General features: G+C 35.6%; 1 protein-coding gene across 31 annotated transcripts in view; it reads left to right on the forward strand.

Moving 5' to 3' along the window:
* The window catches only part of RBFOX1 (RNA binding fox-1 homolog 1), a 906,682-nt gene that overhangs the window by 379,349 nt on the left and 503,898 nt on the right, over positions 1-23,435 (forward strand). For 2 of the 31 annotated variants that reach the window (XM_075767613.1, XM_075767619.1), the window contains exon 4: positions 10,613-10,657. The exons of the other annotated variants lie outside the window; for them this stretch is intronic. The gene's annotated coding sequence lies outside the window, so the exon portion shown is untranslated. The remainder of the gene's footprint in view (positions 1-10,612; positions 10,658-23,435) is intronic. 31 annotated transcript variants of the gene reach the window in all.

Genomic DNA, 23,435 nt, shown 5'->3' on the forward strand with positions numbered 1-23,435 from the left:
CCAAAGATGGAATTCATATAATCTCTGTGATGCACTACACACCTGGTGAAAAGCTTTTTCTTAGTGTCTAGACTCAACCTACCAAACTGAAGTTTATTATGTTATCTTATGCTGCTGAGAAGAGTTTGGCTCTGTCATCTTGCAACTACTCTTCAAGTAATTGTAGGCTACAGTTAGGTTGTCTCTTAGACTCTTCTTTGCCAGACTGTGCAAGCCTGTTCCCTCTATGTCTGCTCAGGGATGATGTGTTTTAGTCCCCTTATCACCATTACCCATCTGCTGGACCTTCTTCAGTTTTACAACATCCATTTTAAACTGGAGAAAAACCTAACTGGGTGTGGTTATAATCTGTCACTTTCTGAGAGAAAACTAGCTAAATAGCTGATCTAAAAGATCAATTACTCATGAGCAACCCTGAAAATATCTACCCATATACATTACCTTTTTATACTAGCTCTACTGCTTCTGGTATTCCTGTCAAGCGTTAACACTAGATACGTGAAAAGGATTTAGAGCTATAGGCTTTTTGCATTAATCAGTAATATTAAATTAGTTGGCTAGATATTGCTGTGTTGGCAGAAATTCAAGATAGTCTGAAAAAGATGCAAAAACTGATTTCAGCTTGAATAAAGATACTAGTCTGAGTTCCCATGAGGGGATCTTTAATGAGGAGGCAACTGTAAGGAAGTGAAGCACTCTTTCTGGAGAATATTGGCAAATATACTGGGTTAGGCAAACTTTTAGACTGCCTATCAGAGCCGTGGTATCTGGGTTTGGGAACAGTCTTGAGAATGTTTTCGGGTATCCTCTATTAAGAAATATTCTTTCTTGATTTGCTCTTATTGGGACAACACTTTAGAAAAGGGCCAGAAAAAAAGCTATTTCTCATACAGATACACTAGGGAGATAGATTTTTAATCTTGGGATTTAACTTGTGTGCCTGTGTTCGAAACAAAGTATTGATTGCCACTATAATCAAAGAAAGAGTTTATCGGTTCTCACAAATACTTTCTATAACTTGCCAAGTAAACAAGGCAAATGTTAGTGAAATGACTTTGCATGCTAGAATAGGAGTTATATATATTGATGCTTCCCAGAGTCATCTGGACTTTGTGTGGGATAAAGGCTCTTCTGAATCACATTTCATTATGGAGTGGCTTTATGTGACTAATGATTTTGAAATGTATAGTTTGAAACTAAAATTGTATATTACTTGCATAACTGCATATATGTAAATACTGATTGCATTTAAAGATTTTTAACAGTGAGTCAATGAATATCCCAGAATTATTTGGCTTATTTTAATTTTCACGTGTTCATTTTCAAATGTTTCAAGTCTTTCATTAAGTCCTTCATGGATGTTTTTTCCCCATTAGATTTTAGATATACTTTCAGTCCTGGTTTTAACTTCTACAAATATCTGAATCACAGACCTGTAATTATCATGTATCTGTAAACTAGGTAATAAAACAGTCTTAATCCCGTTATTGTCAGAGATCCTTTAATGCTTGTTCTTCACAGAGTGTTATAACTGTACTTTCATCTGAAAAGTCTAAATTTTAAACTGTAGTGGACTGACTCTGGTCAGCAAGTAAGCACCCACCAGCCACTCACTAACCCACAGCTACTTTGGAAAGACCACACACACATTTTTTTATTGCTGAGCATGATGTTATATGGCATGGAACATCCCTTGTGTGAATTTGGGGCCCGGCTGCCTTCCCTCCCAACCTCTTGTCTGCACCTACCCTACTCACTGTGGGGGCTGAGTGAGAAACAGAGAAAGCCTGAACACCGTGCTAGCACTGTTCAGTAATAGCTAAAGCACTGATGTGTTACCAACACCGCACTGGTGTAAAACACAGCAGCATGTGGACTGCTATTAACCTCATCCCAGCCAGACCCAGTACATGAACATATTTGTCTTTATTGAAGATGCAGGGACTGATGCAGTTCCATACATAGATGGTGCTACCTCAGATGGGAATATAATTACAATGTTTGTTAACAGGTTTTGCTCAGGTTGATAATAGTGGAACAGAATCACAAAAGTTGGATCAATTGTTTTCCTTAATCAGCAAATCCATCTCTGAATTTATTTTAGGGTAAAATCATATTTATAGACTGAAAATCGTGAGCAAAACTTGCTTGTAGTTTATTCAATAATTATTGAGGTTATTGTGTACAGCAGTGTTAATATCACATTGCCACTTGTGGGTGTGACTTTTCATTTTACTGCTGAAATCTGTATTTGTGTGAAATATTACTCTACACTGTGGAAAGAATGTAATTCAGCTCCTTCTAATGCCAGACTTCTGAGCATTATAGCAATATTATGATCTTTGTAAGGTTAAGCTCTGATTGCCAATGTTTTGTGTCGTTATCTGTACAACTTGTCTAATAGCATCAGTCCTTTTGACTTCTGAATTATCGAATGTTTTATAAGGGAATTTTTTTTCTGTGATGTATTTCACTTTAAGGAAATTATATTTTAGCAGCAAGTCATTTGCCTGAATTCACACTATTGGTTATTGCCCCTTTTGTGACAGCACAGAATTGCATTATGCTTTATGAGTTTTCATCTTCTTGAGTAATGACATTTCTGTTTAACACACAAACTATCATAGAACTTCAATCAAAAATGCTGACTACAATATACACTGGAGGGTTAAACAGAAATTTCTGGGAGAATACTGAAGCATACACGTTTTTACATTTATGGACGCTGAACCAAATCGATATTTTTTTTTTTTCTTTATTAAACGATGGACCTGGCCATATATATTCTTGGCATTAATCAATAATTTATATTGCTTTAATTTTATGTTATGAAAGGCTAGAAAGCACAGCTGACTTGGAGAATACTAACTTGACTCAGGTAACTGATTGCCAAGGGATGCTGATTTATTATGAAATCTGAGAAAGATCAGACTGAATCTTCCTGCCCAACCCCTTTTTTTTATCAAGCAGAATCAGATTTGCAAGTACTGAAAACAAAAAGCCTCCACTTAAGTCAATTATTTCAATCTCAATTAAAAATAATATTCTTGTCAGAAAACATTTAATGTAAGTAGTTCTGCTGGTCTGAGTCTGGTGCTTTGTCGACTAAACACCTATCTTAACTTTTAATGGTATTAATGATACAAGACTGTGAGTATATGCAGGCAAGGCATAAATCTCTGTAGGATCAGAGTCCCATGTTGTACTTATATGTAGTAAAGCTGTCTGCTGGGTTGGCTACAAGTTAAACTGTACCCTCTATCATATGATAAATGTTAATTTGTTTCTTAGTACCAAAGATGACTATTATTAAATTATCCTTTTAATTTATAAATATATTTTTACATTGGTAGCAAAGGCATGCTATATTGTAGAGGTATCTTACCTTTTAATTTGGTCACTCAGCAATAAACGTACCATTGTATTTACCACATTCAGGACTGCTTTTTGTGTATCAATCTTCTGATAAATTTTTGGGTTTGTATTTAAGTATGTGTCATTTATGAGGTCATTTATCTAAGTGTGATAGCCATTGGTGCAGGAATACAATAAATAATAATGATTCCTAATAAAGTGTTCAAAACAAACCTGGGAATCAAAATAGCTGCGCCTGGAAAAAAACCAGGTGCAAGTTGAAAATGCTTATCTATCCAAAAGGTTTGAAGATCAGTTAAATAAAAAGATTAAAGGCTCAATAATTGAGGTCCATTTGTCATATTTCCATCTTTTAAAGATCTATATAGTAAAAATACTTCAATAACTAAAAGACAAAACCCTCACTTTTCTTTTTGTAGCTGTTTTAAAACAGTGAAAGTAAATTCCTTATGTATAGCAGGTTTGCAACGTTCTTTTAAATAACTAAAATTTGCTTGATTTCTTGAAGCTTTAAAAGACTATGCAACAGAACCTGTGTGATAGTGTGATGTTAGTATTGAGGGTTTCTGGTGATTTTGTTTTGATTTTTTTAATTTTGTCTGCCAATTAATAGCTATCTCGCTATTTTCACAAAATCATTAATTCTTGATTATGTTAATACCTTACTTTAAAAAAACTTGATCTCTGAGATATGAACAGACTTGAAGTTGGTTACCTGTTGTTTTAACTTTATGTATGTTACACGTTGATAAACTTTTTAATTTCAATCTGCTTAAAGGTAATGAATAAAAGTAATCCAGTTAGTTGCATTAAACTGAAAGTTATCAGCTGTGTAGAAATAGAATAGCTTCATCAGGCTCTTGCATTCTCTGGAACTTCATGGATATTGAACCGGTCATAACTCACTAACATATTCCTACATACGTTGAGTAGAAGGAAAGATATAACCAAGGAGTACTGTACAAGATAAAACTTCAGGCAGTTCAGTGTACTGAAAGGTAAATTAAAAGGGAACACAGTAAATCCTAGTTTATGTGCATGGCAAGTGCTGGTTAAGCCTTAGATTAGGACTTCAGTCACACTTTCCCTTCAGTCTGACTATTTCTGTGCTTTAATGTGAGCGTGAGAATAAGCGTTACCAGATCTGGGCGCATGCACCTATCAACTTCAATTTATGGAATGGATTACGTGCTTCAGCATGGTCTATTAAATTGGAAAGTAACGAACCAAAGCACTTTGGCTTTAGCTGAAGTTTAGCAGAACTCTTAAAGATGACGCTGTCTGGCTGCATCTGGATTATTGACTGCACAGGCTGTTTTGTTTTGGTTTTTTTCAAACTCAAGATTGCGTTGGGACCCCCTGGGGAAACTACCATCAGGGATAGGGAAGCAGCTGTTTTAAAGACAGTTGGCAGCTATTTAAAGCCATTTTTCTTAGAGGACAAGACCTCTTGATTCCCATGTGTAAGAAATCAGGCAGGGAAGGCAGGAGACTAGCATGGCTGAGTAAGGACCTCCTGGTCGAACTAAAGCATAAGAAGGAAATGCACAGGTAGTGGAAGCAGGAATACGTATCCTGGGAAAAGTATCAGGATGTTGCCAGTGCATGTAGGGATGGGATCAGGAAAGCTAAGGCACAAGTGGAGTTTGCAATTAGGCAAGGAATTTGAAGAACAGTAGGAAGGGTTTCTTACGCACGCGCACACACATACCCTACCCCCACCTCCCCACCCCCAGTGAATAAGACAGCAAATTTTTTGCCTTGGTTTTCACTGGCAATCGGTCTTCCCACATCTCTCAAGTCCCTGAACCTCAAGGCAGAGACTGGGTGAACCAAATCCCTCCCATTGTAGGAGAAGATCAGGTTCGAGATCACTTGAGGAACCTGAACCTACACCAATCCATGTGACCTGAAAAAATGCATCCAAGGGTCCTGAGGGAATTGGCAGATGTGGTTCCTAAGACACCTCCATCATATTTGAAAAGTCATATCACATCCATTTTTGAAAAGGGTAATAAGGAGATTCTATGATTTGGAGGTGCTTGACTTGGAGAATTTGAGGAACTATTTTCCATATAAAATAATCAATGCATCCTAAAAGGAAGTTTTGATAGATTTTTTTCTTGTCTCTGTCAATTGAGAAAGTAGGCTATAGCATGGTGTTTCTCAAGAAGTTGAGTTTACTTGGGCAGGTAAAACCATATGCATTTCCACTGAAGACTTTTGTTGCTATTTCACATGCTATTTCACATCCAAATACCTTAGTCCAGCTCTTGGTGGCTATGCCTTTAAAACAATGACAAAAAAAAATCCAGTAAATGTTTAAATGTGATTCTGTGCCTTGGCTGTCCATTTTCCACTGATCAATCTCATGCAAGTGATCAGAAGCATGTAATTTTTGTTTACAGGACAAGTTTTTAACATATTCTTAAGGCCCAACCTTGCATGAAATGTCTTGTGTTTGGCTCTTGATGTGGCAGCTGTATACTAAGATGAAAAAGCACAGCAGGCCAGGGAAAATATGATCAGCCCACCCTGCAGTATCATAGAGCATATAGGTATGTTGAAAACTTCAGAAGTAACAAATACTTTATTGGTATTTGAGTATTTGTGGTGTATGCATTCTAAAAGCTTTTTAATATACATTATAAATAGAGAAGTGTGTGTGGACTGCATTGTTATATTTGCTCATTGTAAAGTGAGTTTATATTGGGCTGAACACAGAGCCCTTTCTAACTGAACACTAACAATAGCTGAAACTGTAGTGGCTAATAACTCAAAAGATGACATTTTTGGTGTATTTTAATACTGTGTAACATAAAAAGCTACTTTGTTGTCTTTCCTATAGCCAGTAGCTGGATAGATAATTACAGATAGATATATTAAAATACTTAACTCATCCACATATAAATCATCATAAAAAGGTAACAACTTTATGAAAGTAAAATCAATACAAATTGCATTTGGCTCATGGGGTAGATTTTATAAACTGTGGGTTTTTTTGTTGCAGTAACATAAACATCTATGAATATTAAGCTACTTTTTTTGCAATTCAATTTTAATCTTTCAAATATAGGACAGGGACTATTTTCTTCTTGCTACGTAATTTCAATTCCTTTTTTTGCTGATGGTATTTATGATAGTAAATACAGACATTTTAAAAAAAAAGACACAAACGTTGTTGAAGTGATTTGCTGAGGAGGCTGCATGTACATAAGTAAGATGGTTAAGTAAAATTAGAACTTTGGAAAATATTCTCCTTGATCAGTTCTTTCCACAATGAGGATTATGAAACTTTACTGAATTATAGCAAATACAAGTGAAATTGTGACCCTGACACACATTTAATTTGGTTGTGTTCTTTCTGTCGTTTGGGGCTTCGTGAAATAATCAGTCTGTAAGTGGTGTAACAATAGAAACAGTTTAGGAACTTCTACTGTAAAGTGCTTAATTCTTGTAAGAATTTGTCTAATGGGATTTCTTGGTTTTTGTTACTGATTTTTAGAGTTTGCTGGCTGTATGTTCCTATGTATCCAAATCTATCTGTCATATGGGAAGGGAATATTTGTGGCCTTTAGTTATAGCAGTTGCTTGCAACCAGTATTTTAAAAAATGTTTGAAAAACAGTTATGGTGGAGTAATAGTGATTTCAGTACCAGCAGAGAAAATAGATTTCAGGTGTTTGCCAGAAGGTAAGTTTCAAGAGTGCAATCTGTAGAAAACTAATATCGCTGAAATATTTTGAAATAAATTTCCTAGTACAGATGGTGAATAAATTTGTTAAACTTGTTCTAACTTTTGTGCCATTTTGTTTACAGTATAACTTCATTCCTGCTAAATCTGTATTTGTGCAATTTGACTGAGATTTCTGAAAGCCATTAATTTGCTTGCAAAGTTTCTGCATTTTTAGATTACCCAATGAATGGAGCTGCCCATTAATCATAAGATGAAGAGCCAGCCCTCAGAGTGACAATAAGGCTATGTGTCTTAGTCAAGAATTTTACACCAGTCAAAGTGGCTAGAGTGAAATAATTTCAGAAGATAAAACACAGAAGGCTCTAACCTTATTAAAACATGTCAGTAAATAATAGTTGTTTGTGACTGGTTTAATTTCCAAAATTTCTGAAGTATTTAGTTAAACACTTAGGGGGACTAATTGTAAGTGATATATACCCATTGTTACTTTGGTTAATAAAAATGGAAATACCTGTGCAAAACTGAACTGCTTTCAATGCCATAATGTAATTATGTCATGGAAAACAGCATAATAAAGCAAGAAGAAAACCCTAGGTGTATGTAATTTAAGTTTAAACTTCCTTTGGAATGAAAAATACTGGCTGGGTGTGGGGACCGCTTTTAAACTGGGCAGGAAAACTAACACTATCTTACAGTACTATTCACTTGAATTAATTAAATCAGAGTGTAAAAATGTACCAAGCTTTTCTGTGTGAATGAGTTGATACAAAATACCGCAGTTTTCCTCTGCTAAGTGCTGCGCTTAACAAAAGAAAGGTTCGGCTTGCAGCTTGATGATACTTTCTTGTCAAAATCATTGAGTGTGGCTGTGGTTATCCTGGTACCTTAGACCAGAGATGTCTATCCAAGGAAGAGAGCTTTATCTCCTGAATGTTTTCCTGTGTTTTCACAGTAGTAGAGCAGCTGTTAATTTCTCAGGCTAATGTCTCATCTGCAGTGAATCTCAGTCTTTGCTTCTGGAGAAAAATAGGAATGGATATCCCAAAAGGAAAAGTTGCAGATATTATGAAAGCAAGGAAATTTCCTAGACTGCTTTAGAACTGTGCTTCCCATCTTCACTGCAAGTTTCTCAATAAAGAGTGTTTTTGCTCTTTGGGTTTCTCTGAACCCTCTGTGTGGTGAGAAGCTGAACTAGGAGATGAGTAGGATGATCATCATAACAGGGAATAAGACCGTACATGTGGAGTTGATCTCATATTTGTAGAATGTAAATTTGTCTACATTAAGCTCCATACAGATGGAGTTATATTTCATCCTGAAGATAAATCATTTATACTTTGGTATCTTTTATTTACACTGCCGTCTACAGGGCATTTGAATCAGCAGAGAGATAGTGCGTTTAATCTCTGAGAAATCCACTAATTTTGCTTGTTTCAACAGTTCAGTCTCTATGGCATAAGGAATGATGTGTAAATTCAGCCCTAAAATACATCTATTTGCAAATAAAAACACAGTGCTTATTTGATATTGTTAATTGTACATCCATTTTATCAGACTGTATGATAAATGCAAAATTTATAAAAGCCTTGCATGTCACTGCTCAGTATTTCCTGGATACCAACCCTCATTTTGCCAAATCCTAAACACTAGAGAATAGTTTAGCCCTGTCTGTCCCTTATGAATAATAGGACAGAGTGGGGTTCTCTTCTTTTCCCATCATTTATCCAAAAGTTTTCCCTGCCCTGGGAGTTAATCAACACAGAATAAGACCTGAGGTTTCCATAGTGTGAATGATTAACCATTCTAAGACATTGTGCTGCAATGTTTATGTGGTATCTTGCAGTTCCACTATTGAACAGAATCCCAGTCTTTTAGCAGAACATGTGCCAGAAAACCTCTTTTGACATATAGGGTGAACTAGCAAGAGTGGTCGTAGTTGCCTAAGCTTTTATTGCGAAATAAAGGAACGCAAATCATACTTGATCCTTAATATTCCAAAGAGATGTTTAAAGGTAAATTTAATTGAAGTGAAAATTCATTCTAATCCTAGTAGTTCAATTTCCACACTGAAGGATCTCTACAGCTGTAAGGAAAAATTAGTTGATATAAACGATTACCTCTCTTTTGAGCTTTAATAATAACTAAAGTATAATCCTACAGTTGGATACTACAAGTTTACAGTTGGATACTACAGTTTACTATTAAAGTTATCCTCGCTTTAATTAAAAAATTGAAAGTTAATGCAAAAAAACATACAGTACAAATAATAAAATTGTGATTGAATGTCTATTGCAAACATATTAATAAAACAGCAAATAAAGGGAAAAGATCGTCATGCAGGCCTTTTTTTTTTTTTAACACCTTTTTCAATTTTACAGGAAAAATCACGTTTGAAGTGATACACAGTAAAGTGCCTATAAAATGTATTCCACGTATAAACCAACAAGTACTCTTGTTGCAAATGCAAGTAAGTTTAATTTTAAATTATGGGGAGGTAGGCAATTACTGTTTCTTTGAAAAGAAATAATTTAGTAGAAATGTTTAGAAATCAATGGTTGATTTTGAGACTTTGGGAGAAGCAAAGGGAGTTCTGTATAACAAATTAAAATAAACTTGAGCAATGTTCAGTTAAAATGCGTAGCAGAATAATTCTATGTAATAGAGGATGGCATGGCAACCCTCGCCCAAATCTTCACAAACTAAAAATCACATTTTTAAGCTGCTTCTGAAACTTTAATTACTGCTGAGCTTTTTCCCTTTACATATCTGTAGTGATTATTCATACGGCAGGTAAATCAAGACAAAATTTTGGCAGAGCTAGCTACAACTGTCATTATCTACCCTGGATTATCTTGTGTCATACTTACATATTTATATGTTTACATTCAGGACTAGAAATAATTTGTGGAGTTAGAATACATTTTTGTCTTTGAGATTCATGTTTGAATTTAAAGAAGAGGTAGGAGAGAGTCTTAGAAATAATCAGAACCCAATGGTCATCTTCATGAACTGACTACTTACATTTCTTTTTCCTGTATTAGTCTAGTCTCGTAAGAAACTATGCTCACGTGATTGCACAGCCTGACCCACTGGTTGTCCAATATGTTCACATACTGAAATTTTAATCTGGAATGTATGCCTGTGTGAAACTTTTTGTATGTCATTTATTTTCATTTTGTAGACAGACTTTTGGTCTGTTAACATTGCTATTAAATAGTTGTGTGCATGGTATTCATGTTAATTGATGTTATATGCCTGTATTTGCAGGCTATTGCCTTCTTTTTTTGTGGTAAATATAAATAATCTGTTTCAATATGAGCAGAGCACATTATGCTTATTTAGCCACGTGGTTACATGGTGTTTGGACATAACTTAGTGAAGAGCGTTATTTAAAAGAATCTTCACAATTTTCTAACTGTTGTGGAAGTAGAAGAAAATAAAGGGAAAATGCATTTAGTTAAACTTAGTTGCATTAAATGCTGTACTCAAGAGACACTAGCTCAGATCTCTACAGAAGTGTTTTGTTTTTTTTTCCCTACAGGATGAAAATGTAGCACTCAGGAAACATGGATAATGCAGCTACCAAGTAAGATAGAAAATAGTAGCAAATGAAACGAAATCCCACTTTAAAGTCCCAAGACAAAGTCATAATCCTTCTGGATAGATCCTAATAGATTCAATTCCTCTATAAAAGGGAAAAGGGAATGATTTCACAATTATTTTGTATCCCAAAAGGTTCCCAAAATAGAGGCTCTGGAGGAAAACTTTGCATTAGCAAAAGTTTGTTTTCCAGAGTAGAAGTTTACTCATCCTGCAGTGTCTCAGAAAGGTCTGTTCTGCTCCATTCTGTGACACTGGGGCTAAGGAGGAAGGAATGGCAGGAGCTGATTCTAACCCTAGGTGTTCATCCTTGAGCCTGGAGATGGCTGAGCTTCCTGATCTAACTGCATACTAAAAATGTCATCCATTAGGGTGGCAGGACATGCCTCAGATAACTCAGGTGAAAGATGATACCAGTTCCTGCAGAGTCTTAACCACACTTCTTGCATGATGGGGATGAGCTGAGTCTGTTCAGATAACACACTCCTTAGAAACTTCTGCTGGTTCCCTTGCATCTGAGCCCTTAATTGTCCAGCAGCCCACATGACAGCACAGCCACATAGTCTACAGTGTGATAGAGGTGGTATTATGTGTCCTTACTGCTAATAGTCCTAGAATGCAAGTTACGTGTGATCAGCTCAACAGTTTTATGTTGTTTTCTGAGACCAAAAAATTATTCTGAAGGTTCTGGAAAACATTATGCTAGTATATAACCATAGAGAAATTTGACTTTGAAGCTGACCCTACTTTGGTTTGGGGGAGAGGGAGGGTGTTGGACTCAGTGATCTGCAGAGATCTTTCTAATCAGAATTATTCTGTAGTTCTACATATGGCATTTTGAACAGCATGCATACATCATGTTTCATGTGAATTTTTAATAGTGTCTTTAAAAACTAACTTTGTCTCTTAATACAAATTCCAGTAGTCCACAGCTGTTGTCCAATCCTACTTTGAAAAACAAATGCCTTAAATGTGTTTGAGCCTATGGGCTCATCTACCTAACATAAGAGAATAAGATGCAAGAGATCCCTGGCCCGCAGGAACAAAGCTGTTTCTGGAGCACAGGTGCATCAGGGCAGTACTGTGCCTGAGATCATCAGCTGTATGGAGAGGTAGGGCTAATTAGGTTCAGGTGCAGTCTCATGTTAACTGAACGATTCTGTATTTAAGACACTGGCTACTGTCTCTTCATGGTGCTATGTTATGTCAGGAGGATCATTCTAGCTAGAGGTGGATGCCATATTGTCATTAGTATATGAGCAGCACAACTGATCTGAAGTAAGTGCTAGATGTCTTTCTCAGTGCTCTCCTGGAAGCTTTTCACATATTCTGAAAGCACTGTAACAGAACCAGAATAAATGAAAATATGCAATTACACTGTACTGGGGTTGGCTTTTTTTTTTGCTGTTTGTACCCAAATTCAGTTAATCTTTGTATACTCTGGCTATGGCAGACCCTGCAGAGTTACAGTGTACTGTCATACTTACATCACTGTTAATCCATAAAACAGCTAATGAGGTTGATCTTTTGGGGGAAAATCTAAATGTGAATTTTAGTAATGCTAATTCTATGCAAATAGGTATTATGATTATCTAATATTCTACAGTATGTTTGTGGTGCAAGCTGACTTCCAAACTTTCTGTCTGATTTTGTACAGTTTTGATTGAGCTATCTCAGTAGCAAAAACTTGGCATAGGTGTTGTATAATGGTTTGGTTTTTTTACTATCTGCACACAAGATTATGTATGAGAAGAAGTATGCAGCAAGTTCCAAGAGGTCTTAGATATTTTTAGGAGTTAAAAACCAGAGATGTGTAGTAGGAAGTAAAAAGTTCTGAGTACTTTTCCCATTACTCAGCTCAAGGAAAATCATTAACAAGAAATTTGTGATCTTTCTGAAATAACATCACTTACTTCAAAAGTTTCCCTGTCTTTGCAAACTAAACCCAGAATGTTTTGTATCTGTAACAGATGTGGCAAGAAATGCTGCATTTACACTTTGGTGCTGTGCTTTTGGAATGAAGCTTACCTTGATGTGGAAGCAGAGACCATTCACCACCTAGGCAATTAACATTCTACTCAAGATTTCACCTTGGTGTAACAGAAGGTTGAATTTTGATCTGTGTCTGTAATGATGTGATAAAGTGACTCAGTTTCCTCAAAGGTCCATAGATATTGTGTCCTACTAGCCGTAGTGAATTTTACCTGTAATGAACTGGAAAATGTTATCAAATAATTAGAGCTACAGGGTCAGAGAACAGAACGTTTGGCTGACAAGCACATAGATAAAATTTCGGTGAAATGTTAACGGTGATAAAAATGATTAATAACCATGTACACAAAGCTGGTTAAATATTTCTACTGCAAATACTTAATTCAGAAAATAAGTGTACAAATTGGCTATGAGCAATATGCAAAAACCATTTCAGACTGGATTCCTATTGTTACTGGGTTTATGTTTTGTATGTTTCTCTAATTAGAGTCCATGCAGGGCACAGAACCACAGTGCTTGCCTTCTAGTTCTTTCCGTCTGTCACAAGATAGGGAACTTAAAAGGAAAAGGGCTCGGTTATCATTCAGGAGAACGTAGAGGAAAACCTTTCAGTATTGTTCATTCCTTCAGTGTGGGATCTGGAGACAAATGTCTGCATCTGGATTCAGTCCCATTGATTGGGATCATTTGCATGGGCTTATAACAAGCTTGAGCCCCGATTTTAACATACATGTTTATATGTGTAATGCCCTGATTTCCTTTGTAAATATATAAATGGTTAATATTATTGGTAATTATTAGGCAGTGAGGAACAAAATCCAATGTTCGTTGCTTTAGCTAAACATGTATCTCTCAAAACGTACAGCCATCCTAACTTTGGAGTTGCACTACCTGAATGAACTTAATTATGTTTACTTAACATGAAACTTGAAATGTATTGAGGTATTTTCAGTTTTAAAACCTCAAAAAGATGGAGTTTTCATAACAAACTTCAGTTTATGATTTGCAGTGTCTTTGTTGAGATGAGTTCATCCTGTTTACTGGTAGCAAACCCAGTCTTTTACACGTGAACGTAGAACTTTCAAACATTAAGAACTTTGTAGCTTTGAAATATTTCAGTAGTTTTGAGTGATTTCTCAGGTGCCTTGTTTGTGGACAGAAAATTAGTCTGATTTTCCAGTCAAAGTTTATAGATCATTTATTAATATGATCACCAGTAATGATACTTTTTTTCGTTTGGTTGAAGGTATTTACAATTATGTCTTCTGAACCATTCATCTAATATTCTTCTGAAACTGATGCAATGATCATTAAATCAAGAGATTTCCCTTTTCAATAACCAACAGGTAACTGCTGCTCTGAGCTGCAAGACAGTTGTACAATCTTTTAACTAGCTTTTATTTTGGCCTTCTTTCTAATTTGCTATAATATTGCAACATTAAATAAATTCTCTAAACCCCAACTTCTGCATGAATAAATGAAAAATATTTTGCACAGTCATGTTTCTGCACTGCTAGAAAATTCTCTTAAAAGGCATTATGTCTGTATGTATAAATATAATAGTGGGTTTGATAATACTGCAGCTACAACAAAGTCTCTGATTTACTCTTGACCTTAAAAATGAGTGATCCAATCAGAATATGATTCATTCCTTCTGGGTCTTGTGATCAATCAGGGTTTCAGAAGTAAATGTAACAAAAAAGTGTCTTGTGTGTTTTCCCTTCATTTGCATGAGACTATTTACTCTAAGTATGGTAAAAGTTACGTCCTATTCCCTCCTCAATTTAGAGCTTGTGGTCAGCTAATTGTGCTCCTGTAAACTGTGAGTCTTTATCTTATATCCTTCTAATTAACTTCACAATACCCCAATTGTGAAACTGCACAAGACGTTGAGGAAAATGGAAGCATGCTTCTTATGTTCCAAATTTTAACAGCTTATGAACCTATCCCACAATTTCTGAGTACAGTGTGACCATACCTTAATCTGGCCCTTAAGGGAATACCCAGTGTATTTCCAGTAAAATATATAGAGGAGTTTAGATAATTAGGTTTTACACAAGTTGACATGACTGTTCAGCATCTTCAGTGGAAATTAATTTCTCCTAGATATATAGCAATAGGAGTGAAATCAGTATATTACTTTATTTCTTTTAAAGATCATCTGTTTCATGAAATTGTATTTTTCATGTGTGTTCTACTAAATTCACCACTACATGTCTGCTGAGTATAGTGGAGTTACTACTAGTATACTTTAGAAAGCAAATTTAAAAAAAAAAAAGGAAGATGGCAGAGATATAATTGAGAAAGCCCTAGTTTTGGACTGATATAATAGAAGCTGATTTTGGACTTAAGGAAGTTTTATTGGTTTTGCATGAGCTGGAAAACAGGCTGCAGCTTGGGGAATTGATGTTTAAACTCTATTTTCAACCTGAGAGATGAGAAATATAGAATGCTATGGTCATATAGAAGCACTTCAATTGAATGTTTTGGGTTTTATTCTACACTGTATATGCTGTGTTTATCATTACTGTTACCTACTTTTCTATTTCGGAGGTTTTCTTTCTGATGTTATTTTGCTCATGTAGCTTTAATGGACAACAGCAAACTGTAACACTACTATAGTAATGTTTTTACAATCAATGCACTTTTTTCCCCCTGAAAATATGATGGAATATTAGAACATAGGCTTTTGTATTGTAAAAGCATGCTTTTTAACATCTGGTTTTCAATACTCTCTGAAGAGTTCATACCTCTGTTCAGAGTAATCCTTGAAACTTTTGCTCCTACATGAGTGTTTCAGCTCTGAATATTGCATTCTGTTGAAACAGAAGTGCACATGGATCTCAAATTTCTGTTGTTCTTGGTCTACTGTGGGTTTGTGCACGTCTCCTAATTCACAGTCTGCAGCCTCCTGAAGGGAGAACACCACCCCTTTTCTGTACATAGAAAGTAATTTGCAGTAGAAATCATGTGCTCCATCACATGCAGAAAAGTTAGCCTGAACTGTTAATATTGTGAACAGTTGTGACAATACAAGTTAGGAGTTGATTTCAGGTATGATTGTTTGGGGTGTCTCACAAAGAGCATCAGTTTAAGCCAAAGATGGTATGCATAGGGAAACAAATATAGCTGACGTTATGTTTTCAATACTGAAAATATTCAACAACTTTTCTTTTTGAATGAGAAAGGGTGTCCCAAGAATATTCAAAAGTCTGTAAGGTGTGGTAACTGCCTATACCTTCATGTCTTTTACATCACCGAAATATGAATATACGCATATTTCAGCCTGGTGTTATGGGTGTTACTTAGGTATGATTGTTTTCAGTTTTCTCTTTTTTATTTTATGCATATATCAAGGAATGTTAATTTATTTTATCTGCCACTAGTGAGGTGCTCTGTAAATAACAGAGAACCATTTTTGTGCTAATCCAATCACTCATTTATAGTAGGTATATTAACAATTTCATTCTGGCGTGGGTGTTTGGTTTTGGTTGTGGTTTTTTTAATGTGATAAAGCTTACCTGTAGAAATGAGACTAAGATCTCTAATTCCATTGCCCCTCCTTGGATAAATATAGCAGCCTGATTGATTAAACTGGCAAGCAATGTGAGATCACTTACGAATCAACCTTCTATTTTGTTTCATTATTGTTAGTTTCAGGAATCTTCATAATGCATTTTTCTTAATCACAGTAAATAAACCTACCTCTTAAATGGTCATAAAGTATAAGAAAGAAGAAATAAATAAGCAGCACAGTACACGAGCACCATGCAATTACTCCTTGCAAAATGTCATCTAACTACCACAGGGAAACTTACAGGGAACGTGCTGCTGCGAAGAACTAGGAGTTGACTAATAAGTCAGCATGTCTGTAAGGCAATCGTAGCTTCTTGAAAAAGTCGCCTGCAAAGTTGTCTTTTATGTAGATTTTGCATATAGATTATTTAAAATTCAGCTGTAAATTATACTTCCACTAGATTTCACATACGTTTCCCTACTACCACGCACACAAGAATAAATACTGCAAAGACAGAGACTGTGCCACACAGCTTGCAAGTTATTTTGCGCAGGATCATTTTTATTTTAATAGCAATGTCTATTGGAAATTTACTATGCTACAAGAATAGCTTTATGTGAAATCTTGTGAATTTGGAATATTAATGTAAGATAAATTACTTTTAAATTGAATTTCTGGAATACAATTGATTGTGTTTGCTGGGAAGAATAAGGAATTATCCACACTGTTATCTAAAACTTAGATATGCTGCTTCTGAGCAAGTCAGAGAATAATTTAGGAATATTTCTGATAAAGTGCAGTGTATTTCACATTGCCTTAGATTACGTGAGAAACAGAAAAGCAATGTTTTGGAAAAGAATATCTTTAAACCATCTTTTATAGGTAAGGTAAAGGTTGAATTTTCAATTTATTAAAAGCAGAAGTATCAAAAACTTTCTGCCTTCATCTCTGAGACTATTTTCTTCTTGAAATCTTTGCATATCTTTGAAAGACTTATTTGTTGCAGGTTGTTGGTTTTTTCTACAGCTAGCATAGATTTAAATTTGCTATATTCCTTAGAATGTTCCTCCAATGTATCTTACTGACCAGCATTTTCCAATGATTATAAAAAACAAAAGGATCATAAGACATAAAAATGGATGGATGATTCAATTTTATTCTGGCATTCAACTTGTTCAGCTATAAAAGCTTTTCTCCATTTGTCAACAGTGAAATCATTCTTGTGAATTCTGCAGTGGCAGACCTTAGTAACAGGTAAAATCCGTGCAGGAGGGGCAAGAACAGTGGAAGGTCTCTTAGTTAACTTTATATTTTACAGTGAAACTACATTTGTTATTATTCATGAGTAACTTGTAACCTAACATGGTGTTACTTGAAAAAATAATTTTGTTTTGATTGCAAAGGAATCTACTATGAATGCCAAGTTAACAATGACTATCTTGCTTATGAAGCAGAAATTTACTTCATCTAATGAGTGAAGAAAGAATCTCAAATGAACACAATAAACAGGATTTTCTGAAAAAAAAAGCAACACAGTTGGATTTGATTTGAAAAGAGCAATAGCAGGCATATGTCATGTGTCATTATAGGAGCGAACTGGCGACAGTATTATTCATTATGTGGTTTCAGAGTGCCCTAAATTGGAGTATAAGATTATTGGAAGTGGATGATTTCCCCAGATTACTGCTTAATAGTGACTAAAGGGCCCACATTACTCATATTTGCAATGAAAATAGTGCCAAAAAACAGCAGTAGTTGACTGGAATGAAATGTGGAGCCCTCAGGGTTTTAGCTTGAGATGCAACTTAATTGTGTGTCTCTTGCTTAATACAAATGTCCCTGAGTCTCTGAAGCTAGTGTGCTTTCAGCACTTGCAAATTGATCCAGCAGTTGCCAAAGTATTTACTGGGTTTTTTTTCCTTCACTGCTTTCTAAACAAATTATTATAATGACTTTGCAGACTAAAGTAGGTTTCCCGGTTTCTGACTGTTTGTCATTACCAAATGCTATATTCTTTCAGCTTCCTCTGAGCTTTTGTTTATTTCCTTTATCTGCTTAATCTTCTCTAATGACATGGTTGCAAGAGGGTTAGGGCCTGAATTGTCGTGAATGGAACCTTCCTTTGCACTTCTAGAAAAACGGACGTATAAGAATGACCCAACTGGGACTTTTGCTGTAATACAACTGATGTGTTGGTTGCTCTTTTGAATGAAATATAAGTGTTGTGAATTACTTTTAAAGAAAAGCAATTAATATTTTCAAGCAGATTTATTAAAGCACTTTTAGGAAGAATTTAAACTGTGGAATTTCTTATACTTTTAGGGGCATATGTTAACCCTACTTGGATAATTTTTTGCTAAATTGTTTGTAGAGTATGCACAGAGAATTCTTGTAGAACAACTAAATTAGAAACTAACTGAAATTTACACAAGTTTGACCAAAAAATCATGTTGCATTTCTTTCATAGTATTTAGAATTTGTCTCTGCCACACCCCATGAAGTGAGGGAAAAATATTCCATTACTGTGAAAGAAAATTATTTTTTTGTGTGAAGGTGCTGGACTGAAGTGCAGAAGAATGAGTTTTAATTTGGTGCTATGTTGAATTTCTGGTATGTCAAACCCAGACAAGACTTTTAACTGCTGTGCTTCTATTCCCTGCTCATAAAATGGAAACAAAAGTACTTTCTATTTACCTATTGAAAATGTCAAGTGTAAGTAGCAAAGACTAACTTTTACATAGAAATGCCTTGGGAAACGACCTCAGGAAGTCATCCTGTCCATCATCTTTAAAAAGCAAGGCAGGGAACTAAGGTATTTAAATGTTCTATTGCAAATAGGGAGATGAGCAGTGGAAGAAATTATTAGAATCATGGAATGGTTTGGGTTGGAAGGGACCTCAAAGCCCATCCAGTCCCACCCCCTGCCATGGGCAGGGACACCCTCCACAACCCAGGTTGCCCAAAGCCCCATCCAGCCTGGCCTTGAACACTGCCAGGGAGCCAGGGGCAGCCACAGCTTCTCTGGGCAACCTGTGCCAGGGCCTCACCACCCTCACAGGGAAGAATTTCTAACATCTACTCTCAATCTCCCCTCCTTCAGCTGAAGGCCATTCTCCTGTCACTCCCTGCCCTTGTAAACAGTCTCTCTCCAGCTTTTCGGTAGCCCCTTTAGGTACTGGAAGGCTGCTATAAGGACCTATATTATTCCTATATTGTAGCCTGTCTGGCAAAGATCATAATTTTTACCTTACCTGCAATACCTCATAAATTTGAATAAGGTATAAAAGAAACACCAGATTCTGAAAGTTATGCTTAGTCCTTGAATTCAGAGGGATCACTTAAGTTTTTTTGGGTCAATGTGGTTCACTCAGAAAGTAGGTAGGATTAATTGGTAGAATCTATAAATAGTAGCTGATTTTAAAAACCAGATCTTAAATATGTATTCAAAATAAACTAAACTGTTATACCGAGTTTCACTGATCCCTGAGTAGTACATCTCTTAATGTTGAATTTGCGGCTGTATTGTTCAAAGAGAAAATTACTGATGAGGATTTTTAATTGTTATTATTTTCTTTAGCTTGGAAGATTAAATAGCTGTTTTATAGTGCTCAGCAAAATTTTCGATGAACATTTATAACTTTTGTAGTTTGACCTTTTTTAATATTTGTTAGAGACATTGCTGTCTGAATTCAGCCACTTACACAAATGAAATTATTTATTATGCTGGATTAATTGCAAATTTCTACCTTTCAGAAATTACTTGTGCAGTTCATATTTCTGCAATACAATAAAATATTAACTGTGCAACAAGAAGCATGATACTGGAGAATCCTTGAGATGTTATGCAATTAATACAAAGGATGAATGTCAGTAAATGTGTCAGGGTGATTTGATATGATCATTTTTAATATATGGGAGAAATTCAGGATGAAGAATAAAATTGATCTAGTTCATGCTAAAGTGAGAAATCAAAATTTGGAAACAAATGTTTTCTAAAAGGAGAAAACCTGTATGAAAATTACAAATGACATTGAAAAAGCAGAAGGAAATTCTTTTCGTAATAGTTAAGGCAAACACACATGAATGATCACATAATAAGAAAATAAATTTTTGAGATCAGTTATTGGGGGTGAAAGCTACATTCCATTGTTCTGTGTAAAACCACTGAAATTATATTCCTTCCGTTTCCATATAGCAAACATTCTTTTTTTTTTTCAAGGTGATGTTTTTTCCCCTGTATAGTCCAATATCATTCTTCCACCTCTTGGGGAAAGAAAGGACGTCTTTGGTTATATTACGTTTTCTTTAAATCAAAAAATACTTTCACTGTGTCAGATTACAGGTGAACAAGTGGGAAAACCTTGTTCTTCAGTAGGGGTTTAGCAGATTCAAGGCTTGGTCTGACAGAGCTTGCATAATGTCATTACCTGCCATATGGGAGGTGTTCAGGAGGAGATGACTTCTGTTGTGTTCTGACCTTACAGGTTAGACTAGCTGGTTGTGAGAGACTTTTACTGGCCTTGAAATCTCTGTAGTGGACTCCCTCCCTTCAGTCCTTGCTTTCATTGGCTCCGGGGAACGCAGTGTCCTGAGAATGCTTGCAGCTCTGCATTAAGACAACACTTTTCAAAGTGTACACAAAGAATGTATATCTCCAGCTCTCCTAAGACAAAATGTATTTCTCTATTGCATTTGCTTCAGTAAGGGCAAGGGGCTTTGTTGCTTTTTATTCTTTCTGAAGCATCAAAGAATAGACCCACCTAGAAACAGATGAGCGTGAAAATACCTCAGGTGTCCAGCTGCTATATCTTGTTCATATGCCAGTGTTAGTAACAGTTGACCAAATACAGGAGGGGAATGGTTTTTTCAGATCATCTGGGACCTTTATTTTTTCTTTGGGCCTTGACTGCAGCAAAGAAAATAGTTTGTCCTCTGGTATCAGCTGAAAGTGTATCATATAATCAACTCCCTTTTGGGAGCTGGTATAATCAACACCATTTTGGGAATGGTGTTTGTTATGTGCCCTGCAAGGGTATCTGCCTTTTTACTTTCTTCCACCTCTTCTCCTGCCCTCTCTAAGGTATATTGGGACTGATTTAATGGCCTGTAGACTGGATGTCACGCCGGATTATCTGGTCCCTTCTCTCTTTTGATTTCTGTGAAAGCTCTGAAGTACAGGTGTTCTAAATCTGACTCTGCTAGTTAGTGACTGTCACAAAAATCACTTATGTGCTTCGTGCTTCAGTATTCCCATCTGGAAAACTTGGATATTATTTAGCAGCTTCAGACATCATCCACAGTAAATATTTTGAAAAAAAATTTGAAAGTTTAATCTAATTAAAATACTCTTCTCAAGAAAACAAACAATTTGGACTTGATCTTCCACATATTAGAGCAAGACTGGAACTCAGACCAGATATTAATTGCTATTCAAACATTACACGTTTTTTGCTGAGTGATTAGATACCATTAATCTGTACAGTTGCACAGTTGGTTGTCTCATCCTTTAAATATTCTTCTGTTACTTCTTTTCAAGTCCAAAAGATGTGGTGCTTTTACCTATTACAGATTCTATAAGCTTCATGATCTTAATGTTCATATCTATTAAATACTGTGTCCCAAAATGCAAAGTATGCAGGGGAATACTAATTAAAATTACTGTATTTATTTCTCTCTGAGGAAAAGTATCAGCGTAGTATAATAGTATGTTTCAGGGCTAGGGATCTTGGAATTCACATTCATGATAACAGCAATCTACTTTGTGCTAAAGATAATAGGAGACAATACTTTGCTAGGAGCAATATCTTTCATGTCTATTCTGTTGTGTGGAGCCAAAGCCTAAGGCAGTTAGATAACATACATTAATAAGGACAAAGCTTTTGTAATATTCAAGGAGTAAATATTCACCACTTCTGCATTAATCCAGAAGCAGAACACCGTGATTGTTGGATATAAAACCAAATGGAGAAGTTTCTGCTTCTCTGTAGATGGAATTTTTGAAAATAGAAATGACTAGACAGCGTCAAATAGGCAAGCCAGCAGTGCAGTGTGTGCATGGAGCTGTGCAAAGTCAAGTTCATCTCTTTTCTTCTTCATGTACTACCTGCACCTCTGTAAAACCTCAATTGGATATTTTTCTGGAAAGTATCTGTACTTTCCTTCTGTTTTCCACAAAAGAATAGTTAATCTGTATTTCAGGTTCACAGTTGGAGGTTTCTGCTTAGTCTTTGCATAACCTTTGCATGCACAATATTCTCAAAGCTTGTTTATTCTGTTGGCTAAAAAATAAACCTTTTCAAACAACTAGAAACTTGCATTCTTTCCCTAATGCTATATCTGTCTCATTCTTGTCGACATTCATCAGTATATCACTTTACTGAAGTAATGAGCTTGGTTTGTCATAAAAGGAGACACATCTCTAGAGAGGTTTATTTTCATTTCACAGAGCTGCACCACTGTACATTTAGTGTAGTTGTAAGCTAAATGCTTCATCATTTAATTATGTCACCATAACAGCCACTTATGATAATAAAAACTTTCTGTGAGTTTTACTCCACCTGAAAAGTACAGTATACACTGATAGGCTTTTGCTCTCAGACTGTCACCGTAGCATATAAATGGTGCTTTTTGTGTCAGGGCATGGAAGATGGGCCAGCTGAAAGGAAAGCAGCTGTTTTGCTGAAACACATAGACTGAAATCATGCCCTAATGATGTTTAGTTAAGCTCTAATAATGATCTTGATGTGATCTATTGTGGCCACTGTATTGGTTTGAATGTTTTATTATTTGTAGAACAGCTCAAAGCTAATTCTTAGTTGAGATTTAATGTGATCTTACATAATCAAATGTACTGTCTGAAATAGTGTTCATTTGCATGTCTGTATGCATTTGGTGCAGACCTATGCCCACTGATGGTAGCAAAATGTTTGCTAAAAGTTTTGGGAATGTATTTTAGCAATATGTAATATCTATTTACGTGTTTTAATGCAGTTGCACATGAAATGTGTGGTTTTTATTTATGAAATTTCTTGAGTATTTTTGAATGAAGCTTTGTCTAGAAAATTGCAATCCCAGATGCTTCTCTGTTCTCTAAGAAAATAACTTTGTTCATTTGAAAGACAATGTGAAGTACTTCCAAATGAAAGGATTTTAAATAATCATTCTAAATAGTCCACACAGCTGAAGCCCTGAGATGATGTCTTTCCCTCCTCAGCAAACTGCCTACTCATGTTAAGCACCCCGATCAAAAGCCTCA

Source organism: Balearica regulorum, chromosome 15 (genome assembly GCF_011004875.1).
Source record: "Balearica regulorum gibbericeps isolate bBalReg1 chromosome 15, bBalReg1.pri, whole genome shotgun sequence".
NCBI classification, from domain to species: domain Eukaryota; kingdom Metazoa; phylum Chordata; class Aves; order Gruiformes; family Gruidae; genus Balearica; species Balearica regulorum.